The sequence below is a fragment of the Oxyura jamaicensis genome, chromosome 2, assembly GCF_011077185.1.
Source record: "Oxyura jamaicensis isolate SHBP4307 breed ruddy duck chromosome 2, BPBGC_Ojam_1.0, whole genome shotgun sequence".
Lineage (NCBI taxonomy): Eukaryota > Metazoa > Chordata > Aves > Anseriformes > Anatidae > Oxyura > Oxyura jamaicensis.
The window spans coordinates 86,347,432-86,359,654 of NC_048894.1; the positions used below are offsets into that span (position 1 = coordinate 86,347,432).

Genomic DNA, 12,223 nt, shown 5'->3' on the forward strand with positions numbered 1-12,223 from the left:
ATCATCTAGACTGCCCACCCCTGTTCAGCTAGAGCAGGTTGCCCTGGGTCATGTACAGCTGGGTTTTGTATATCTCTGCAGATGGAGATTCCACAACCTCTTTGGTGAACCTGTTCCGGTATTTGACCACCTTCACAGCAGAAAATAAACTATTATCTTGTGTTCAGGTGAAATTTTCTGTGCCCATTGCTTCTTGTCCCGTAGTAAGCACCACTGAGAAGAGTCTGGCTCTGTCTCCTTTGAGCCCTCCCTTCAGGTATTTGCACACATTGATGAGTGTGTGTCGTCATCGTCCTTGTCTGTCTGTCCCGTGTTCCCCCACCTCTCTTCCCCCCACCCCCCAACCACCCCAAGCCTCCTCCACACTGAATAGTCCCATTGCTCCCAGCCTCTCCTCATGTGAAAGATTCTCCATGTTTTAATCATCTTTGTCACTCTGCACTGGATGGGTCATGTTCTCCTTCATGTCGGGTCAGAGAGTTCTGGAAACCGAGGTGATATGTATTAGTATAGAAATGATTGCAGTCCTGTTCTAAGGTATTTCAGTTCTCACTTTTAACCTTGGAAATCTCACTTTTAACCCTGGCAACCACTCAGATTCAGTAGCTGCCTCCAGGTGAAACTCTAAGTAGAATTGTTTGTATATTCTATGTAGAACGAACTACAGAAAATAAGTATAAACTTGACCTATCATTTATAGTAGCTGAAGCAGGAAAACTTTTTTTTCCATAGGCCATAGGGGGCATTTCAAAACAGAGAGTCAGAATATTGGTTTCAGTTACATGAGATTAAACCCTACATGCCATGTTTTTATATGCAGAGTAACTTTGAAGCAGGAAGAGTGGTTCGGGCAACTCTTCACTTGTATCCTAGCTGAGATTGCTGTTGGTAACATCAGTGCCAACTGCTTCTACTTCTGGAGTCAGCACTTTCTTACTGTGTAAGTAAATCAAATCCTCCTCTCTTGCCCCAGCACATGGGTGTTACAGCTGTAAGCAACACCCTGACAGGACTGGCAGGACTGTAATCTAGGGTGACTGTAAGTGAGGATGTCCCACTTTGCTAGATAGGGTAGGTAGTTCACATTGCCTGAGAAGACAGCAAATTCCTTGGAACAGCACGTAGGAAAGTGACACCTGTTAACCAGTGCCTTTGGGTACTGCTTGGATGTAGCCAGCAGTAATTCCTGAGTGCCTGTGTGAGGAAATGGAGTGGTGGTATGGCTGGCTCCTATCACCACCATTGACAGGCCCACTGGCCACTTGTTCCAGAGACAGGCTGTTCAACTTGCCAAAGCTGTTCTGTGTGGAAATGCCAGAGTTCGGCCTGTAAAATGTGGAGAAAACAGGCTGGATGCTAATGGGAGCTCACAGAGGGGTACTGGGTCTGCATTGAGCTGTGGTCCAGATGTGACTACAAGCAGCAAGTTTTAGAGAGGAAGCTTTTCAACCAGTGGTGTGATACAATGCGTGGGGCTGATGATGTCCTGTGTATGCTCCAAGTGTTTTGTTTGTGTGCATGTGTACGCACATAAAGTGTTTAATTCCAGTATAATCATAAACTTGAGACTCTGCTGAATAGCAAACTTCATTAAGCTTCATGGTTCCACTTCATTCATTCACTCAGCACTCATACAACATGTAGCTGTCCTTGGCGCCAGAATATGTGTGCAGTCATATTCAGCCTGGTACATTTCCTTGCTGTAATATATTCTTCAAACTTTCTTAAAATAGAAAAACTCATTTATTAGCATATCATATTCTTAAAATTGAAGGAATTTAACAAGGCCAGTGATGACAGTGTTAATTTTTCTCTCTTTCCACCTTCTAATTCATGCAGATTAAAATCTCACCTATCTGATCAACTGTCATTCATATTTCTCTTGCCTTATTATAACAATTATTTATTCTGTGTTTGTGGTAGTGTCCATAAGGCACTAAGAGTTCCTCTGTGTTCTAGATAAGAAGCTCGAAGAGAACAAATTGAAAGAGAGGCCCAGGTACAGCAGTAGAGGGGCATTCTAATTGTACACAGGTGATTCCCAAAAAAAATGTTACGGTAGAAGTCAGTGGAAAACACAGAAACAGGGACTTGCAGCTGAGTTTGAGGAAGTCTGTGAAGACATGTTTTGTGGAAAAAAGCCTAGAGGCAATTGCTCAAAATTCCTATATATACATAATAAAACCAGAATGATGTGAGAGATCAAGAAAAGGACAGGTGGAATCCAATATAAGGTGGCTTGAGAGAGGTCAGTAAGCAATACAGTGAGGAATTGGCACAGAAGTGCAAGGAGGAAAATGACAAAATCAAATTGATGCAAAAGGAAGAAGACTTTGGTTCTGACACTTTGTATTTATGTGTCAGTAGCAGAGGTGGTATTTCCCATGGCGTGCAAGAAGAGGAAATCGTGGACCTTTGAGATGCTAGTGCTGTAAAAGCATTACAGCTTTGCTAAAAGGTGAAGGAGTATTTTGCTGAACTCAAAAATCTGAGACTGTGGTATAATGGATTAAAAATCTATAAACAAAAGAAGATCTATGAAATGTTAGACATTATGTGGAATGGAAACAGTGACACCTATTAACTAGAGTCTCTGGGCACTACATAGAGTAAAGACTGTGGAACAAAGCTGGTCACACTTAGCATTATGGTAGAATTCATTGAGGGAGATTTCTGGCTGTAAAAAACACCATCCATTACCCATTTGTGCCTCTGGAAATTTAGCATGTTTCAGGTGATAAACCTTCACCATGCTCATCTTGACTAGAACTTCTGTTTTCTGAACTGAATGAGAACTACTCACCCAATAAGTTTACAATCCTGCAAGTGAATCCCATGGACACTGTGCCCAGGCCATCCTCTGAAAAATTAGGACTGGAACATAAATCTCGCAGTGGAGCAGCAACAGGAGCAGGAGCACCTGTCAGCTGCATTCCAGTTGTTATAAAGAATGTGAATGATCTGTGCATAAAGCTTCTCTGCTGATTCTCTGTTTATAACACTTCTGGTTTATTTTTCTGCTTCCTCCTCCTCATCGCTGGCCTGACAATGGACTGAAGCAGCATGAATGCAACACGCTGTCCATTTTGAGGACTGTTTGGTAAGACTGCTTTAATAAAGCAATGAATGGAGAATGGTAATACACTTCAATAGAAACATTGTACCTCCTGCAATAACAATTACTATTTGGAATTAGGAAAGAATCTGAAGAAAAGCTTTGACTGTACAACCATGTTAGATGCTTCCCACAACAGAACTGATAGCAATGGGAAAATGTCTGTAGTAGGTTTGGTCTGAGAACTTTTAGCTGGTAACATGTTAGATGACTCTAAGGCCAGTTGTCCTTTTCCCTATGCATTGCCCTACCTTATATCCTTTGCAACCCGCTTTGGCTCATACACAATTCCCGGTGATATCAGTGGAAATACTGCAGGAAAAATGACTGCAGGAAAGATGACTGGCTCCTAAGGCAAGGGTCTGAGTGTATATCTGCACCTACAGCTCAGCAGACCTGCTTGAACTGACATCACTGAGACATTGTGGTTCTCCTCAGGCATCCACCACTGCTGTTCCAGCTAGGAGCCTGCCAGCAGCTAGTAACTCCCATGGGCTTCAGCCATTAAGGGATCCTCACAAGATCTTCCGAGTCCTGACAGCTCCTATTTGCCAATAACAAACCTCAGCACAGTGACATGTGGAAGATGCTAGACATCTCACAAGATATAACTTCAGCAGGCTCATCTTGCCTGTGTCCAGAAACTTAATTCTGGCCTTAAACATTCTTGTAAAATGCTTAACGAGAAAGTGTGGCTTGTGTAGTGTGAAATCTGCCTTTAAGAGTGTGTGCTGAATCGGCTTTCCCCCGTCAGCTGGGGCAGGCTCAGAACCGCTGGCCTGTGGGCTCTGTGGGAGCTGGAAGGCAGAAAAGCCTCAAACAGCTTCTGCAAGCACAGCTCTCCTGTGAGATATCAGTCCTTCCACTTCAGAATACCCGGGCAGGACACGTGCATCTGGGGAAAGCTGCTGCGTCCTTGAGTTAACCAGCTTCCAGTTTCCAAGAGGGAGGTCAGCCAAGTTCTCCCTGCCCGTGTTCCTCAATCTCGCCGAGGCAGAGCCCTCTGGATATCCTGGAGAAAGGTACTAACTGCTTAGGGCACGGTGGCACCTTTTCCTGAATTTGTATGTTTCTTTCTTCCTTCCTTTTAAATGCCTGGGTGTGATTTTACAGATCAAACACTCCTGTTTCCCTATATGCAAACCTGCTGAAACATGTGGGGGTCTTCTGGAATAAATAAGAGGAGAATTTGGCTCTGGGTTTTGACCCTGTGAGACCCATAAGGTCTGCTCACGAGCGGTGATAAAAGGAGGGCTCTGTGTTTTTGCCAAGATGCAGTGAGGAAAACCACTGCTTAAAAAACTGAGAAGCACCCGAGCATACCTGGCTCTCCGGGAGCTCACACGGGTATCACCCACTCCGTGCACACACAGCAGTTGTGTCTGTGGAGCTTCTCAAGGGGAAGGAGTGCTTGCGGTAAACCCCCAGGTGCAGCCCTGCTCCTGCTGTTCTGAAAGCAGCCCGGCTTTGTTTTGGAGACCTTACTTTGTCACACAGTATAAAATTTTAGTAAGGGAGCTGTTTGGAAAAGCTTACAGTACAGGGCCCTCACCTTTCGGATACTTACATGTTGCCTCTCTTTGCATCTCCAACCTGTCCCTTGCAAGTCACCGAGGTTACTCACACGCGTAAAGTTACCCACACGCAGATGGGTTCTGTACCATGAGCGCACAGATGAGGATAGGATGTGAGAAAGGAAGTATTATTGTCCTCCTCTCACAGATGAGGAACTGAGGCACGGCCAAGACGAGGGCCCGATCCTGCACGGCCGCTAGCTGCGCTCAGCCGCCGAGCATGTGAGCCGCTTCCCCCGGGCTCGCCGTGCCCCCCGAGCGCCCTGCAGGGTCTGCGTCGCGGCGCCCGGCTTTTGCACCGCTTTTCGGTGAGTTACTTCGGATCCGGCGCCGGAGTCACTCCCCGCTGCCTCCCGCAGCCCCGACCCAGCCGGGGGGAGCGGGGACCCCAAAGGTACCGGGGAGAAGTTGGTGGGAGGGTGAAGGCGGGGGGGTGGAGGCTGGGGGGGCAGCAGAGCCCGGTAGGCAGGTCCGTCCGTCCGTCCGTCTGTCCTCCCTCCCTCCCTCCCTCTGCTTTCCTTCCTTGCCTCCCCCATCCCGTCTTTTTTTATTATTTTTTTATTTTTTTTTTTATTTTTTTTTTGGCTTAAAACGCCGTCGGGGAGCGGAGGCGCTGGCTCCGGGAGCGCTGCTTTCACGGAGCCGAGCGGAGGTGCCCCTGTTCCCATCATCTTCTATCGTCTCCCATCATCTCCCCATCTCCCATCATCTCCCCATCTCCATCTCCCATCATCTCCCATCATCTCCCCATCCTCCCCCCTCTCCCCACCTTTCAGCCCCCGTGGCTCTGCTCCGGCAGCCTCATCCCGGGGACCTGCCAAATTAGCGGGGCATTTCAGGGAAGCACAGCTGAAGGGGGAGCCGCTGCCACAAGTTTTGTCCCTTGTCACCCAGCCGGGGGGCTCCGCCGCGGGGTCCCCCCCGCCCCCCACCCCCAGCCCCGTGCAGCGGCTGCCCCGCTCTGCCGGCGCTGCTGGAGAAGATGCGCGCAGGCACCCAGTGTGCGAGCCCTGCCCGCCGCGGCACTGGCTTCCGAGGAAACTTTTAATTTTGCGCCTCAAGAGACGGACTGCTTCTTGGATTACTTTCCTGCCGTGGTCCAGAAGGTAGGGTAGCGCTGCCAGACGCTCTGCGCACGCGGTTCTTACAAGTTGGGATGGCGAGAGCACTGTGTCGGGAAACATTTGTGCCTTAGGTTTGCAAATGTTCTCAGGAAAGTGATGTTTTGTGGAATGCAACAGTTCCCAGACTAGCATGGCCACTAGCTTCAACTCTGTGAATGACTGTAAAGGACGGTAGTGTTGTCTTTCTTTTCTTTTATTTTCTTTTTTATTTTCTTTTTTCTTTTCTTTTCTTTTCTTTTCTTTTCTTTTCTTTTCTTTTCTTTTCTTTTCTTTTCTTTTCTTTTCTTTTCTTTCGTTTTTCTTCTTGTTTTTCTTTCCTTGAATCAGGTCTGTTCACAAATAGAAGTGCAAATAGCATTTTCACGGGATTTTGTGCAGGAATGAGAAGTTAGGAGAGACCTTCCTGACCAGATAGTTTTCTTTTCATTAGGTAGACACTAAAGAGGTTTTGTGCATATGCATTTATTGTCCAGCAGTCCAAAACAAAAAGGTATCTAATCCTGATTATAATTCATGCCTTCACCTTTACAACCCATTTGCTAAACTTTAATAATCCAGTTTTAAAATTAAAGGCTGCAGTGCATTGTAAGGGTCAAATCCTTTAAAAGACACACTCTGCTAGCTTTCAGTTGACTGATCACATCAGTAGTTACTCGCATGCACAAGGGAGTACTAGATAGTATGTCTGTCTGTTAAACATTATAAATAATAATTGAAATGTAGTGAAAATTTTTTAATATATTGCAGTGAGAATCCTTCCAAATACTTTGAAAGACTTTATCTGAATCAGCTCTACAGGCGGATGTTGTGACCAGCTTGCTGCACTGCTCTCGCCTTGCTGGTGAATCGCATAGTTTAAGGGACTGGGAGTTTTCCTGAAATGGAGAAATTTGAGGATGGAGTGGCTTGCTTATATGAAAGGGTAGTTGCTTCTGAATTTCCCAGATCACAGTTTTACCCTTAACTAATTTTGCTTATTCTTACTCTTCTTTTAATCTCTAATGAGAGAAAACTTAAGACAAAAAGTGAAAATAGATTTAAGTTACCATGCAAAGGCCCAATATTCCTCTTCATGGGTTAATATAACAGTGGCAAACAGTAGTTCATCCTATGTGCCTTTTCCAAAAGGTGCCACCTCTCCCATGGAGGAGCCTCTTTTTATTGACATGCTTTCATTTGATTTTTAACTCATAAATGTTTGTTTTTAAACTGACTGGAGCTATACCGCTGAGACTGCAATATATCCCCACTTGCTCCTTTCCTCCCTGCCCACCCACCCCAAAGGACACCTCAATTCTGAACAAAGCTCTTCCAAGCTGCAGTATGATGAGCTTTTTGCCTTATTGCTGTATCAAAGCCTTTGAAACTGCAGCATGTGGACATGAGAAACCAAGCGTAGACGATGTACAAGTACTCTTAAAATGATAGCTGTCCTTAGCAGAACTGTATGGGGAAGTGTCCAAAATACTGCAGAGCTCTGCACTTTCCTTAGTTCATGTTTCTATTATCCCAGACTTGCTTCCAGCCCTAAAGACTTTCTCACAAATATTAAAATTGGTGACTATCCATATGTTCGGGCGGGGGGGGAGTACATTAATCTAAACCCAGAACTCAATATACTGCTAGTCTAAAAACAATAAGAAATAGAAATGATATCCCTTAAGAGGAGGTGAATTTAAGGTAAAAAGCCAGGAGAAAGCAGGCTTATCCACTTTGAATATCTGAGTGATCCATACAGAGGTCAGTGGAAGCCCAGTGCTGGTCATCCTCAGGAGCCAGGGTTTCAAAGTTAATGCTCTCTGTTTATCTCAGAGAATCCCCCACCTTCTGGGTATGACTTCCAGGGGAAGTAGCAGGCAGGCAGAGGTATAACATGGGATTTTGCTACTGTCCTAACTCAGCCCAGAAGGACCGGTGGACCCCAGTGAGGAATGTGATCATGGATCTCTCTGACCCAACACAACGATGGGAAGACTGGGCACGGGGATGGCTTATCTCCTTGCCCTTTGTGCCCACGATAACTTGGAGGACCTTAGGCATTGCTCCTATACACATCGTTTGTCCCAGCCAAGTACATCTCAGGCTGGCTGCCCAAGTCCCCATGAGCATCATGAGCTGATGGGTTTTTGTAGGTCACGCGCAGGGGTCACAGCGGAGAGAAGCTGGTCATACACCTGTGACTTCCCACCTGGGCTCCTGGCTGCCTGTGCTCGCTCTGGGAATAGTCTGGTGGTGTGTCCCATTATGCAAGCACGAATGACGCCTTTGTCATTTGTGTTCTATGCAGCGTGCAATAAAAATGCAATAGTCTCCATCCCCGTGTTACCGTAGCAGTTTTTCTTTCCCTTGCGGAGGCTAATACCGAAAACTTGGTTTGCTTGCCACTTGCACTGCATAGCTATGCAGAAATGTAAGTGCAGAATCCATCCACAGAGTTTTACAACAATGCAAAACTTGTTTCTCATCGTTAAAATTAGATAACTGCAAAACAAAGCCAAAAAAAATTTCCAGAAATTTTATTTGAGCTTAGGTACTTCTCACACTAATAGTGCAATCTTACAGAAAACAAGGAAATGGGTCCAGTTTGTATTTAAGCAACAGAAAATGAGGAAGGGCATAATGAATTGTATGCTAGATCTGGCAGATCATTTTTGGCATTTTTTTTTCCTTAAAGTCCAGAGGATATCAAAAGTCATGGATCACAGCCTAATTGTGTGGCTCCTCGTCAGGAAAAACTTCCACTGAGGACTTGTGGGATTTTATTTATATGTTTTATGTGTAAAAAGAGCTGGGTCCACAGTGAATTTTATTGTTTTCCAGTCAAGATTCACATATGTACTTGATTACATTTTGACCAGTCATTATGTTCTACTATTATTAAAAGTAATAGAATTAGACTGAAGAAAACATAATAAAGTAGTAAAATGCAGTGTAGCAACAATGGGGTCTTTAGAAAAAGTTGTCATCTTTATGAGCATAGAGAGGGATATGTTGCCGACATTGTAACGGACTCCCGTGGAATTCCCTTTCAAATCGACAAACCCCACTTTTCTGGGATGTATAAGATCATCCAGATGAAAGGTTTGGGAACATTTTCTTCGCAGAATCAAAAAAGAAGGGGGAGGAGGTTGCACTGCTGGAAAAACATCAGATGGTTAACTGTTTTTGCTAGATACATTCAGAAGAATACCTGGAATCTATTGCATTAGTTGAAAAGTGGGAGGTGAGGACTCACCTGTCAGTTTTGTTATGTGTCAGTTATGTCAGTTTTTCTGGGGATATGATTCTTTGGGATTTTTTTTTTCAGTGCCTGCCACACAACGCAGGAGTCAAAAGAGGAAAAATCTACTCCTCACTGGCATTTTTTCTTTGATCCAAAGATTTATATATTTTTTTAATCTATTTTCCTGTTGGAGAGCTACAGCATTTAGAGAAAAGTTTGAATTCCATCTGAGGCAAAACAGGCAGCCTTGGTCTTCTCAGTTTGATGTCAGTTTTTAAACAGGAGGCTACTTTAAGTACCTTCCACTCATTCAAGGAGGCTGCACAAGTTTCACCTCCCTAGTGACTATCCAGCGAAACTGACTTCAGCTGGGAAACTCCCTGCTTCTAAGGTCAGCCGCGGTGCGTTGTCCCTAAGACTGTAATCTATACATAAATATAACATCAGCTCGGAGTTAGCAAGAGTTTTGTTTGCTCCCTAAACTTAAACAGCATTATGTTAGCCCCGGAGGCTGTGCTGTGATGAATCTTTATTAAAAACCCAACAACGCTTGCCTCACCCTTTTCCTTTAAGACCCACCTTCCTCAATGCTTTAAGCTCATGGACAAGAAGAGGCTGCAGGTTTTTTGCACTGGGTAGGTCACTGCCAAGGCAGTGTGGTGACTGCAAAGGTAGGTCCTAGACCTGGACAGATATGTGCATGTTCTTAACTTTATTTGTACCACTGAAAATTCACGTGGATGGGACAATGCAGGTTTGGGACCTGCGTGGCACACTCGTGCTTCTGGTATAAATGCTTCAAAGGGCCATTCAGATTGCAGTTTTGAAGAGCATTCACACTGGAATTGTTTTGTTTGTTTGTTTGTTTGTTTGTTTGATTTTAATATGGGAAGTGTCTACTACTTCTTTAGCTTATTTTGAAATATATCACATCCGAATTATTTAAATTTCTTCTTCTGATCCCAGTTGCTCTAGCTTTCTCAGTAAAAGAAAAACTTGTTCTGTATGATAGGTTTGATTCCCTGTTGCATTGCTTCATTTTTCCGCTTGTGTCAACTCACTGAGAACAGTGGAGTAATTGCAATATAAAGCTGGAATTGTCAGTAGTGGATTGGGTCCAAAATATTTGCAAAAGCAAAATGAGTTAACTGAAAAATGTAGTGTGGAGAAACTTGCTAATTCATTTCAATTATAGTAATTTTAGGAGTTATTTTTAGGTTTATTTGGAAAAAAAAAAAAAAATCACACAGATCTTTAATATGCTTATTCAGGCTGATAATGTCCTTTAATAATTCGTAACAGCTTGAACAGTTTGGATAGAAATTAGGAAGCAATTCTGAGATTGTGAAGCAGAGTTATTGAAACCTCCTATAATTTGGACAAATCGACTACTGATATATTGTTGGGGATACTCAGCAGTAACAATTCGAGACATAAAGAGATCCTTTTATTTTTTCTCAGCTGCATATTTAGATATACATTGCTAAAGACATCCCCTGCTTTTAAGCCGTACCTATGTACATACATGAATACAAAAAGTTCAGTTTTGCATCTGCTACTTGCTTTCTCTCCAGTGAGAGCTCTGGAAGAATATCCAAGAGCTCTGTTTGGTCACTGGAGAACATGCCGTGTTCTTAGATTGAGTGTCTCAATTTACACATCTCACCTTTTTTAGTCAGTTTATTTGTATGACGGAAATGTGTGCATTTTCCCTGTCATGGCGAATTTATTTCTCTTTTCTTCACTAAAAATCAAGAAAAAAGGTGACAGAGTTTAATGAGTTAATAATACGTGGCCTTAATTAGGAAAATTACCTTCATATTTTTCTCATATTGTGCAACTAATTTTAATGATTGGTTACAGTTCAAAAACTAGAAGGAAGAACCTTTTTCATATTTGCAAGGATATCGAGTCCAGCCATTTGCACACAGTCACTAAAAGACCTTTTAAAAATCCCCTTTAACTATAAATTGTTACAAAAATATGGGTCAGTACAGTAGAATGTTAGAAGGAGTACATATGGAAAACACAAACATGCATACAAGATACACTTTTTATCATTTGTCAGTGCTTGTACAAAGAATCCCCAAAGAACTGAGAATTATGTAGGACCTCCGAGACAACTTTTTTTACACCCTCACAATTGTTCACTAACATGGAAATTAATTTTACATGTGCCAGACATACAAATGTTTCAAATCTGTACTGTTAGCAGAGTTCTTTTCTTAATCTCGTGTGTTGAATTACAGATCTCCCTTCATTTTGCAGACAGGAGCTCTCCATTGAAATTTGACTGTATGCTTATAATTGTATTGTCAGTTCATGTAGTTAACCAGAATTTACACTAGGCAGGAATAGAGAAGTGATTGAATAAACTAAACATCTCCCTAGACTTCATAGAAAACTCTGAATATGGAATTAATGGAGAGGGAGAGGAATAAAGGGAGAAAAAAATGATCCACTTAGTTTTAATCTTTTTTATTTTTAATGCAATCTTTTAAAAGACCTGGGGGGTGTTTTTAAAACAGCATTGGAAGAACACTGAAGTGCTAATTGTGACTCTCTGTTTTTAGTTTTCAGAAAAGGACCACCCCCCATCTTTGTAGTTATTATTTACATTGAGCTGTGTGATGAGGCGGAAATTAAAAATAGAATTAAAATGGTTCTAAAGTAGAGTCATTCACAGAGATTGTGAAGTCTAGCATATTAAATTACAATAATAAAGCTAATTATCAGCTGCTTGCTGAGATATTGAACACTTTTAATTAAAACTAGTTTGTAGGATTCTAGTAATTTTCAAGTATTTCCACTGGTTGTGCAATACATACTACTTTTCACCCGCATTTGACAGCCTTCCTGTTTTGTGCTCAGTCGTTTGTAGTAGGTAAAAGTCATATGTGAAGGTAAAAGTCTATGGAAAAAAAAGTTACATTATGTATTTTTTTTTTTTTAAAAAAAAAAAAAAGGAAGCTCAAGAATAAATATTTCTACAGGGCTGTCTTTATGCATCCTCTCTCTTGGTCTCTTGGTTATTACTTCAAACCCATCAGCTCCAGTGGATGAAAGGTGCTTGTTTCAAGGCCATCTGACCATGCAATGAGAAATGCAGCTGTATTAAAGGTCTGCAGGTAGACACAACTCCCAGCTTAAAAACAAAAATCTGATGATGCAGCGTATATAGACCTTA

The 12,223-nt window shown here is 42.8% G+C and overlaps 1 protein-coding gene across 9 annotated transcripts in view; it reads left to right on the forward strand.

Moving 5' to 3' along the window:
* Positions 1-4,699: 4,699 nt before the first annotated feature.
* The window catches only part of IKZF1 (IKAROS family zinc finger 1), a 73,119-nt gene continuing 65,595 nt past the window's right edge, over positions 4,700-12,223 (forward strand). Inside the window, exons 1-2 of one of the 9 annotated variants that reach the window (XM_035318629.1) lie at positions 4,711-4,997; positions 5,584-5,795. The gene's annotated coding sequence lies outside the window, so the exon portion shown is untranslated. Of the gene's footprint in view, positions 5,084-5,139; positions 5,159-5,583; positions 5,796-9,688; positions 9,708-12,223 lie in introns of those variants that run through there. The other 8 variants (XM_035318639.1, XM_035318638.1, XM_035318634.1 and 5 more) reach the window with 8 other exon arrangements.